The sequence below is a fragment of the Gossypium hirsutum genome, chromosome A08 (genome assembly GCF_007990345.1).
Source record: "Gossypium hirsutum isolate 1008001.06 chromosome A08, Gossypium_hirsutum_v2.1, whole genome shotgun sequence".
Classification (NCBI taxonomy): domain Eukaryota; kingdom Viridiplantae; phylum Streptophyta; class Magnoliopsida; order Malvales; family Malvaceae; genus Gossypium; species Gossypium hirsutum.
Genome location: NC_053431.1, coordinates 19,429,484 through 19,442,063, shown reverse-complemented (window position 1 = coordinate 19,442,063; position 12,580 = coordinate 19,429,484).

Genomic DNA, 12,580 nt, shown 5'->3' with positions numbered 1-12,580 from the left:
CCATCATTGGCTAAATTAGACTATACATGCCATTATACCAAAATAAGTTTTCTATTTATACCAAAATGAGTTGGAGGATGGTGTGATAATGCTCCGACCGATCTCCAACCTTTACGAGCTTTCGAGCACTACAAAATAGAGAAAAATAAAACACAATAAGCATTTCAAATGCTTAGTAAGTTCGTATAACAGGAATTTAACTTACCATATATTTGCATTTAAAATAAACATACAAATATGCATCCAAACAAATTTGCTAATAGCCCTAAACACAACTACACCAATCATGTTAGTCAAGTAATTCACATAATACCAAGAACATGAATGAGCTCATCATTTAATAACTTTCATATACATATACTTTCCTTATCATTATTCCATATTACATGTACATTTCCATGACAAATCATTTCAAGTTCAGTTTAGCCATGTCAAAACTTTACCCGTTGAATTTATTTGAAATATTGATGGATACACTCATATAGTACACTTTAGTGTACAAAATTGAAATCCGTCAATTCATATCTAGGAGTACCCAATTAGGGCACATAATTAGGAGTACCAAAATTTTATATATCACAATAGCAACCCATGAATTTCACAAAAATTAAAATTTTTCCATGGGTTTTACAACTTTTCAATTTAGTCCCTAAATCATAATTTCATCAAAATTCTCTTTGTAAAAGTTGTTTATCTAACAATAACCTTTTATTTTCTACCATAAATTTCAAAATTTCAGCATTTACATCCATGGAAAAATTTCTATACTTTGATATCTTTACAAATTAATCCCCAAAATAGATATATTAAATTATTCCGATATCAGAAACATAAAGATTACTAAAAACGAGACAAGGATGCTTACCCAATTAAGCCAAGAAAGCTTGATTTCTCTTTTCCTAGGGTTTCTATAGAATCTGGGGATGAATATGATATAAAATGATGATATTTCTATTTAATTTATTTATCATTAATTAATTTTTTGACTTTCCAATTTAGTCCTTTTTTTTCTAATTTTCCATGGATGATTCATCATAAATATCTACTAACCTTTCCTTAATGGTCTAATTACCATATAAGGACCTAAAGTTTTGGGTTCCATAACTATTTGATACTTATAGCTACTAGAATTCAACTTTTGAAATTTTATGCAATTTGGTCCTTTCCATAATTAACATGAAACAGAAAAAAATTTATTATCAATATTTTCATACGCCTTTCCTATCATAATGCAGATCATGCGATAAAATTAAAATAAATTTTCTTTCTAAGTTAGATTTGTGGTCCCGAAACCATTGTTTCGATTTCATTGAAAATGGGTTGTTACATGTGGTGTCGTGAAATTGAAGGCAGATTACCCTAATGGCATCCGATGTCGCAACACTGATTTATGTTGTCACAACATTGAGGGTAGATTACCCAAAACATGTCTAAAACTTCTAAAACCAAGTCTAAACTATCATCAATCATTCTATAACACTCATAAACATTATAAAATATAAATCTCCATCAAAATATCATGTAATTCAACGTATAACTCAATCAAAGCTTAACTAAGTTCATAAAGCTAACAAAATTATTAAGATTCATTAGGTATTTTCACTAGAAATATTGTATACATACTTTGTTTTAACCTATGTACAAGTCATAATCTATTATCCAAAAGATCAAAACTCTACTCTCTTTCAAGCTTTGGGATGTGATGTGATGAGTTGATATCGTATCTTTACTTCAGAGCTTCAATTCGAGTCTCTACCTACACATTAAGCTTATAAAAGCTTAGTAAGTACATCAAGAATTAAAGTTACCTTTGAAAATAATCAATGTTAATTAGAGCATAATTATAGCGACCCAATTTTCAGTGGTGTCAAAAATTATAGTTTCAAGACCTCTTTTTCATAAATCGAGTTCATAAATATTAAATAGGGATGTTTACAAATTTAATTTATAAATTAATTTAAATTTTGTTATGTAATTTAGCCGAAATTTTTGTTAATTAATGTAACGCCCAAATTTATTAAAATTTTGTTTTTATGAATTTTATTATAATTAAGTTTTTGTTTTAGTGGTTAAGTGCTTTATTTTTGTGCCTGAGGTCTTGGTTTCAAGTTGAAATTATTTAGAAATTCAATTATTTTTGGCTCTAAGCCTCACCCTTCATTGTTTGCCTTATATTATATTTTCGGTCAACTCATGTCAGAATGAGCCTGTTGGTTCAAGTGGTAAGTGTTAGCTTGCCCTAGGGTCCTGTGTTTGAATCATTGTGTGAGCAAATAACAATAATTTTTGCTTCTGTGTGTGCATGTTGGTTGTGTAGTAGAGGTTTGGTAGAGTTGAAATTCTAAGGTAGTTGGATGAGGATAAGCAAAGATATGGGCTCGTGTAAGTATGAAACAGAAAAAATATCTATTCTAGTTCTATCATCAGCTATGGGTTTGATTCTAAGAGAAATTCTAAACCAATGTTTGCTACCTTTTGATTTTCTTGTCTTTCCTGACCGATAAGAAAAAAACAAATTGGGTCAAAAGAAAATGCCATTTTGGAGTTTTATCAACAATTTTCTTGTCTATGTAGGGATTCGGTATTTTCTAAATCCTTGTGTAAGGAATTACAAAAGAAATTCTTTCAGCAAATATGTAAATTAGGAATGTGTCGGTTTTGGTGGGATTTGGTTGTTAGTGGGGAGTTTTGATTTTATTTTTTGAATTTTTTTGTTTTAATTTTATTTTTGTTTAGTTCCCAAGATTTCCACATTCATTTTTTCCTTCTTTGGTTGAATACTCATTTTTGTTGTTCTTTCTTCTTTTCCCCTATACTTCTGTTCTAAATAAAATCTAAGTGTTACCACTTGTTTCAATGGTATTGTTGTTTCGGTCATCATCTGTTGTTGTGCCAATTTCTAGTTGTGGTTCGATTCGGTAAGTTATTTGGGTTGGTGTAGTTCTATAATTTTTTAGTTATTTGGGTTGATATGAGCAATGTGTGTATTGAACAAGTTAAATTTGGCATTATAGATCAAGAAAAACGTGATTCGGGTCTTATCGGGGGAAAAACATGGTTTACAAATATTAGGCTCATTTCTATCATTTTGTACCGAGGTAAGTTCATTTGCAAATAATGCAACATATACCATACTTTAAATGTTTTAATATTTCATGTATGGTAAGTACATACATATTTAATGTAATGTTGTATCATGTGTTTATTGCCTAAATTGTATTATAAATTATGCTTTGATTATTCTATGAGTATTTGACTAGTGCTATGAGTATTGAAATCGACATTACGAGCAAGTTCAACAAAAATGTGGTATCGAAGAATCCCGTTTGAACCTTAGGGATAGTTTAGGATACAAGTGACATGTCACTAGGAACTATGTGATCTGAACTCTTGAGTTGTGGTCTGAGTTCGTGATATATGTGACATCTGAACTCATGAGTTGTGGTCTGAGTTCATGATATATGTGACACATGTTTTGGCGTTCCAGGTACTGGTTTCGTATATATTACAGATGGCGGGGTAGTCCGGCATGTGTTGCGGATACCTGACAGCCTGTGTGAGCAAACCTGTGAGTAGCTCGAAAGTGAGCAACAAGTGATATAAGATATGAGGTAGTGGTGGCTACATATGAGGCACTTAGGTGCGAGATTCCGATGTATCCGATGGTATTCCAAGTGTTCAGCTGGTAGTTCTAAGAAAAGTTAACGGGTAATCTTGATGAATATGTCAAAGACAAGAAAGTACATTATTATGTGCAAGTGGGCACAGATATGTATATCGAACTCATGAGAATGACATGAGATATGATGAACTTATGGTAAGAATATGTATATATATATGAAGAATAAGCTTAAGAGATTTGATAAAATGCAAGATTATGTTCATAATGTTAAATGTATGATTAATGCTTGTTTATGTTGCATCTTGTTTTCATGTGAACTTACTAAGTTTTAATGCTTACCCCCTTCCTTCCTCTTTCTTACAGTGACGCCAAGCTATCTCGGGGATCGAAGGATGTAAGAGACTCCATCACACTATCAATTGAACATTTGGGTATAACTAGTCTCATCATTTTGAGTATGGCATGTATAGGGACTTGGTCTTTTTTTTTATGTGTCATATTGATTAGCCAAATGAGTTAACTCATGAAAGTATTGTGATTATTTTTTATATGGTCATGAGAGGTGGCTCATATTGATTATTTGGGTTGTAGCCCTAATTATTGGTGCATGCATGCAAATGTGCTTATACTTTAATGTGGTTATGGTTGCTTATGCTTAATGAGTGTGATAGATGGCATGTATGTTTGATGTATGAATTATGATTAATGAGTATGACAATAAAGTTGATGCAAGTGTGTAACTTGAAAGCATGTTAGTAAAGATGATAGACAAATATGAAATTAGTTTGGAATGCCATATGAAAGCATGATAGTTTGAATATGTGATACGTTGACATTACCAAGTCATAATTTAACCATGAATGTGAATGCTTGAGTAATCAAATGTGCCATGTTGCATGCCATGAAGTGAGTGTAAGTATGTGAGTGTTTAAGGGTGGCAAATAGCTTGGAAAATAGCATAAAAATTGTCCACAAGGTTAGACATATGGGCATGTCTCTAGGTTGTGTGTGACATACGGTCCGCCCCATGGGCATGTGATCTGGTCGTGTGTCCCCTGCACCCTAATTATGCAAAACAGAATGCTCAGTAGTAAACACACGGGCAGAGACACTACCGTGTGAACGACACGGCCTTACGACATAGGCGTGTGCACAGGCCATATGAAGTCTGCACTTAATTTTTGGCATTTAATTCACTATGCAGCCTAACACACAGGCGTATGATTTGCCCGTGTGACCTTATTTTGTTGATGACGTAATAAACAGAGAGTTACAAGGGCTGAGGACACAGGCGTGTCCCAATCCACATGGGTGTGTGTGAGTACACGGCCTACGCACACGGGCGTGTGACTCTCCAAATCAAGAAAATTTTCTAAGTCTGCCTATTATTTCATAAAGTCTTTGGTTCAGTCTTGAACCACCTTCAATGTATGTTTTGGGTCTCGTAGGTCCATATAAGGGATAGTTTGCATGTGTATGAATGAATTTGATTGAACAAGAATTTTATGGCCCAATTTTGTATGATTGGTTATGTTTAAGTCTGGTAACGCCTTGAACCCTGTCTCGACTTTGGATACAAGTAAGGGGTGTTACAAATCAATTGGGGTTCCAGAATTTTACCACTTCGGAAAGCCACTACCTTGATATGTTATTTACCCAAATTTCTTGGATTCTTAGTATCACTCGGCATGGTTCCTTATGGTCTATTACGGAGCTCCATAGCTAACTGACCCATATGGTTTTCCAAAATTTTCAATGTTGCTGTTTAGCTTTGGATCAAAGCATCATTTTTTGCCATACATGCTTTCAACAAGTTCTGCAAACTATTTGATGTTTCATCTTGAGGTGGTTTTGGAGCTTGCTGATTAAGCCCTTGAGATTGGTTGGGTCTATGCTGCAAGAAGTTGTTATTTGGTCCATTTCCTTGGTTGCTCCAAGAAAATTTAGGATGATTACGCCATGAAGGATTGTAGAAGTTGGACTGGGGTCCTTGTCCACTCCTATTTTGATGTTGGTTCCCCACATAGTATACTGACTCAGGATTTGATGGACAATTCTCAAAAGAATGATCTTCCCCACAGTACACATAGGAAACTACTTCAAACAAACTTGGTGGCTGAGCTGTAAAATTATTAGCACTATTAGTGGTAAACTGTTTTAACATAGAGGAAATAGACGATACCTGAGCTAATAACGAAGTGAGGGAGTCAACTTCATGAACCCCGGCTACACGTCTTTCTGAAGCTATTCGATTTGTTGGCCATTGATAGTTTTTACTCGCGATCCTCTCGATGATCTCATCAGCCTCATTATAAGACTTAGACAAAATTGCTCCATTCACAAAAGCATCTACCATCAATCTTGTATGTGCATTGAGACCATTATAGAATGTCTCCAAATGGATAAATCAGGAATCCCATGATGAGGACACTTACGAAGTAACTCCTTGAAGCCTCATACAAAGACTCGTCATCTAATTGTTGGAAAGTTGTGATCTCGTTCCTGAACTCAGTGTTTTTGCTAGGCGGGAAATACTTAACCAAAAATCTTTCTGTTAATTCTTTCCATGTAGATATAGAACTTGGTGGCAATGAATTGAGCCATGCTCGTGCTCGATCTCGCAACGACTACAGAAATAACTTCAACCTCAGTGCCTCTTCAGTCACACCAGCTATCTTGAATGAATCACTCACTTCCATAAACAATCGAAGGTGGAGATGTGGATCTTCTGTGGGCATACCACTGAATTGGCCCACCGTTTGGAGCATTTGAAACATCATTGGTTTCAATTCAAATTGGGTTGCCTCAATGTCTGGCCTTTTAATTTTCGGATTTAACTCACTGAAAAATAGCACAGCATATTGTCTGATGCATTGATCCCTATCATCGGCAATGAGAATGGGATTTCGCACATGATTGGCTTCATTACCTTGGTCTTGATTCTGATTTCCAAGGTCCATCGTGACTTGTCTTTGAGCTGTTCTTTCACATCTTCTTTGTCTGAAAGTTCTCTCAATTTTAGGGTCTATAGGGAGTAAATCAATCATCCGATCTATGCTCATAAACACCTGAGAAGAAAATCACAAAATTAAAAAGAATAAGTTAGTAGTGTTAGAAATTAACCAAATTAGAAGTAAATATTTTCAAAAAAAAAAGGAATATGGCAACAATTAACAATCCCCGGCAACGGCACCAAAAAGTTATAATGCGTAGGTTTGTGCAAGTGTACACAGTCATTATCAAGTAATAAGTAAGTATCGAGTTATCGTCTCCACAGGGATTGTATTTGTGCTAAATCACTTAATTGTAAAATTATACTAACAACTTGGTAAATAAAAACACAATTTTTTTGCGAAGTGATGATTAAAATTAATTATATTAAACTAAATAAAATGATCTCTAATGCAAATTATCCTAAGTATGCAATCTATATGAATGAAATAGATTTTAGCAAAATTAAACACAATTTGTAACAATTATAACATAAATAAACTAGGAAAATTACTTTAATTAAACTCAATTTATTATCAACATGCTTAATAACATTCGGAAAAACATTCCATGACAACTCGATCTTTCATGAGTTTGGAAACCACATTAGGTCCTTTCGGAATCCTTTACATAGTGAATACACATTTTATTGATCCTTATTTAATAATGGTTTCTTAGCATACGTGTGAGGTAACAGGGATGTGTTAGGTTTGAAACAGTTTAATAACACAAATCCAAAAACTATACAGATAACAGAGCTTGGTTAGAATTGTTATGCAACCTGCAATTTAATCAGGTTAGGATCTAAATTGAGCATGCACATTTTAATTATGTGTCCACTATCCGTCATCTGGTTAGGATTTCTTAGCTAATTTAGGTGCATTTCAATCACGTCTAAACGAAATATAGACTTGATTTTAATTGAAAACATGATCGATTGAGGCAAAACATCATAAGCATGAATCAAATAAATATTATATTATCAAAGCAATCATCCTAGCTTAAATAAAATTAAGCTAACATTGTTGTAAACAAGAACCAAGAACAGATAGCAAAAAATTTTAGATTAAATTAAAGAAAAGAAAGATTAAACCTAAATCAAAATGGCTGTCACCCAAGACTCTAACTGATGAGGCTCTTTCGCTTCTTTACTTTGTTCTTTTGCTGATGGCTCTCCAAGGTGGCCGACCAAGGGCTTTTTAAGAGGCTTAATTGCTAAAATCTCTATGAAGAGATGATACTAGGCGTGGGGAATGGAAAATACTAAGAGAATCGAGAGAAGAGAGAATGATGAAAGGGGAGGGATGATGAATGAGGGAATGAAAGAGTCATATTTATAGGTGAAGAGAGTTGGGTAGTTTGCTAAAAATAGCTAGGTTTAGTCTCTTCAAATCTCTTCCTTGGATGGCTTGCCACAATTAGTGGAATTTGAGCTAATTTTTGCTTGATTTTTAAGCAAATTAAATGCCATAATAACTTAGGACTAAGACTTAGTTAATCGTAAATCTTCGGGCAAATCTTTAATTTCTTCAACAATGTAGGGGCCTTGTGTAATTAAACCAAAAAGTGGCTTAAAAGAACAGTCATGTACAGCTGAATTTGGGTTGACTTGGTCTTCAATTTGGACGGTTTTGTATTCCAACAAAGATATCAGACCTGTCCAAAATAAATTAATAAGTTAAAGGACCAAAGAATAAAATTTAACCAATTTAAATAATTAATTAAAACCCAAATTATTAATGAAATATTTTAAAATGAATTATTAAATATAATCTTATATTTTATTATTTAATTTAACCATGCATGACCCATTTTATGTCTTAAAAATATAATATTCTCAAATCAATATAAAATAAGCCATTTTATGCATGAAAACTATATAATAAAGCATAATATCACATTTTAATAATTTCTATGTCCTAATTTCATATTTTCACATATTTCATTAATTTATTAAACAATTTCTTAGTTTCAACAATGAATTTAAGTAAAAAGGTAATAAATTACATAGAAAAAATCCTATATATTTTTCAGTTTACAATAACAAGAGAGAGGAGCTTCAGCTCCAAAATCCAAATTTACCATGTGTGTGAAAGGAAAAATCGAGCTTAGACTCTAAATTAGCACTTATTGATAGGCAACCCAAATGTTGTTTTTTTATTTAATTTCATTTAATTTTGTTGCATGTTTAGTTTCTTATTTACCTAACTTTTATTTTTATTCACTCAAAAACAAGTGGTCCATAGGGTCTAAGATAGACCACACGGTCTGGCGACAGACCTTCTTGTACACATGGTCTAGTCACACATACGTGTTATGGACCATGTGAATACTAGAGCAATTTTTAAATTTTCTTATGATACACACGGTCTTGGTGAAGTCACACAATTATGTGACCCATACGTCCTTATACACGGCCGTGGAAGAAGCGGACGACAACAACACATGGTCTAGGTAATGACACATGGGCGTGTCCCAGACCATGTGAACTCTAGAACAAGTTTTAAAAAGTTTTAAATAGGCCACACAACCTCAGAAAGAGACACAGTCTGGGCACATAGTTGTGTGACCTACATGGCTGTGTACCATCTTTTAAGGCTGGCGTTTTTAGTTTTTGTCTTTTGTTTCTTCTTGACTATTTTCACCAACCTCACAAATGCCAACCGAGCACGCCGCTGTCACAGACTTAAAAACCCCTTCTCCCCACCGCCGGTTACACTTCTTCGTCATTCTATCACACTGCCACCTGCTTCAAACGCACCCTCATCCTACATAGCACCATTCAGCCCTCTCACAACTGTCTCCTTTTCCCAATTACCACTGTATCTCTCCTTTCTCCCTCCTCAGCACAAGTCCCCACTCTATCCATTTCCCTGTTGACTTTTGCTCACACCACCCTCAGTCATCTCCTCTTCTCCCTTCCCCACTAACAACCACCGAACAACCAAACCGTGAACATTCCCTCATTCTCTTTTATTTCTTTCCTCATGCTATTTTCGGCTGTAGCCTCGTCGTTTCGCTCTAATTGTCCCCATTTCCCCTCATGCCACCATCGACCGTTCCCCCTACATCGCCGTTGGTACCCACCCAACTAACCACCCTCTCTATTTTTACTTTCAAGAATTGGCTAAACCATGCCCTGATACCAAAACTTGTAATGGCCTCAACCCAATCTAATTCATTGGATTTGGATCTTACGTGTTACCGCTTTGATATAGACTCACACTCAATTTATTCACACAAATTTTCATCTCTATTAAGTACTACCTTTCACACTAATCTTCATATGGAAACAAGCTATGAAATTACATTGTTTACAATAGAATTTACAAGTGTGAGGATTTACAAATGAACAACTATGACTTAATTACATTATTCTATTCATTTACTTCTAAGTGTTATTACTAACTAAACAGTAATACTGACGTAGTCTGTATCATTATTGAGACTTATAAATGAATTTCACAGCTTGTTTACATTATTCTCATCAATACTTAATCACGCTAATCCAACCTCGCTCTGTATGCATACTAGCCCATCTTGCCATTCATTGGCGTAGTCCTGACATTGTTTTTTCTAGCATAGTCTCAATCAGCTTACCTGTGACATAAAATCAAAGAAGTAAGTTTAATAGAACTTAGTGAATAATCCCTCAAATAGCTGAGCCATATTTGAGGACTCCAAATCTATCTCCTTGTTCTTATCCTTAACTTTAGCAAGTACATCATTAAGGTTCCATTTCTCATGTCATAGAAGTTATACCTTACCCTAGGATTGTGACAGCCCTAATGTGACCCTAGTCGGAAAGTGGTTTCGGGACAACAAAACCGAGTCATAAAAATAATTAATTGTTATATTCTATGCTTATTATGTGTGTACATGCATATGTGGAAGTTTCATTCCCTAATTTTGCCAATTGCATGAGGAATTATTAAATAGGGATCAACATGAGACATGGTGAAATATGATAGGCTAATTTTAAAGGGCTTATTAGTGCATGTCAACACAAGGGTGGACTTGCATGTCAAATTGCCCAATTCTCTTATAGTGGCCGGCCAAGATAGATTGATGATGGGCAATATATTTGTTTGAATTAGATATTATAATAAGAAATTGGATTATTGGAGATAAAATAAATTAAAGAAAGGAATTAAAAAGGAAAAAGATGAATAAAATAAGGGAGGAAGAAGGAGTGTTCATCTTTTTCCTTGTTACAATTGCCGTGAGTGAGGGAAATAAAGGTGAAGAAGTTCGGCCATGCTTGTACCTAGGTTGAGGTATGTTTGATGTTATTTTTTTTGAAATTCATGCATGTTTTTAGTTGTTAGTTTAAGTTCTACCTAGCCCATGGTTTAAATTTTTGCTATTGATGGAGATGATATTCGGCCATGGGTGTTGTCTTTCTTGGTTGGTGTTTTGATGTTGTAGTGATGAGGCATGAAGATGATTGAGCTTGAGTGTTTAATAAAAAGGATTGGATGTGAGAGTGTGTGAGGAGTAGAAATGATGGGTCTTAGCAACTTCATGAAGGTTCGGCCATGGTGCTTAAATATTGTACTTGTGTTTAACCCTAGGATTAATTAGTTATATGGTTAGTATAGGTATGGGTGACCGAATATGAGAGCATGAATAGATGAAGAGTTTGGTGAATCGATATGTGGTAAATGTTAAGTGTTAAATGAAATGGAAATGATAGATTAATGTCGCACATTCGGCTATAGTTAGGCATGTTGATGATTTTATCTTGACTTAGATAATTAGGCATAAAAGGGTGGTAATGAGGTTGAATTTGTTGAATGGTTAGTTGGGTAACAAATGAAGCATTCGGCCATATGGGGTAAAAAAATGGGTCAAGTGTTCATGAGATGAAATTTTGTGATTAGATGAATTATAGGTGATAGTATAGATATACATATTCGGCCATCACTTGGGAGCTTATGTGATGTTGAGTTTAAAATTAGCAAAGGTGATTACCGAATGTCCAAGTATGCATATGCATGTGTGATTAGATTATTGATAGTATGGTAATTGCATAAGGTTATTAGCCGAATAGCTAAGAACATAAGGTAGCAAGATGAAAATTTTACCATGTCGTTTCGTATGTCATAAAATCATTAAAATGTGGATACCAATATATGTAGCAAAGCGGTTAAATGAGTTAATTTATTTGTTTAAGCTCAAGATCCTAAAGGAGAGGCGTCCAACAAGGGAAAATCGAAGGTCATCGAGTAGCCGACTTGGAACTATTTTACCTAACACAAGGTAAGTCATTAAGCATATCTTTGGTATTGATTTAAATGATCGTAATACCTATGCAATTGTGTTTAATGAGATGAAATGTATACAAATGTATATGTATGTAGAGATGAAATTGTCGAATGTAAAAAGGAAGTGAAGCATATAGAGTGGCTAGTTTTCGGTACTAAGTGTGCGGGTAATAAATGTTCACGGTTGTGAGATTGGCACTAGGTGTGCGAACTTGAAATGCATGGCACTAAGTGTGCGAGTTTAAAGTACATGGCACTAAGTGTGCGCGGTTGATTATGAAGCACTATGTGTGCGAACCCACTATATATTTTCTATAAATTATTTACATTAAGGGTGCGACTTTACCGAGTCGATTTTGGACAGCGGAAAAGGTAAGTACCTTGAGTTCATGGCTAATAGGTGCTATGTTTATATTTGGAGTTGAGCTTGGTAAGTTTTGAACCTATGTGATGATTATAGTTGAAGTCACATACATAAGGTTCATCGTGGAATAGGTGAAAGGTCGTTTAATCGTATGATTGTAACGAAAATAAAATGATGTATGAAAGGTCAATGTAGGACTTGGTATGAGATTGAACCGTAAGGTTTAAGGAACTATGGTATAGTTCGGTATGGATGGAGTACTTAGCCTCATTTCATTGTTTCCTGTTGTGATAATTTTATTAATGGATGGTTGTGGAATGCTTATGGCTTACTGAG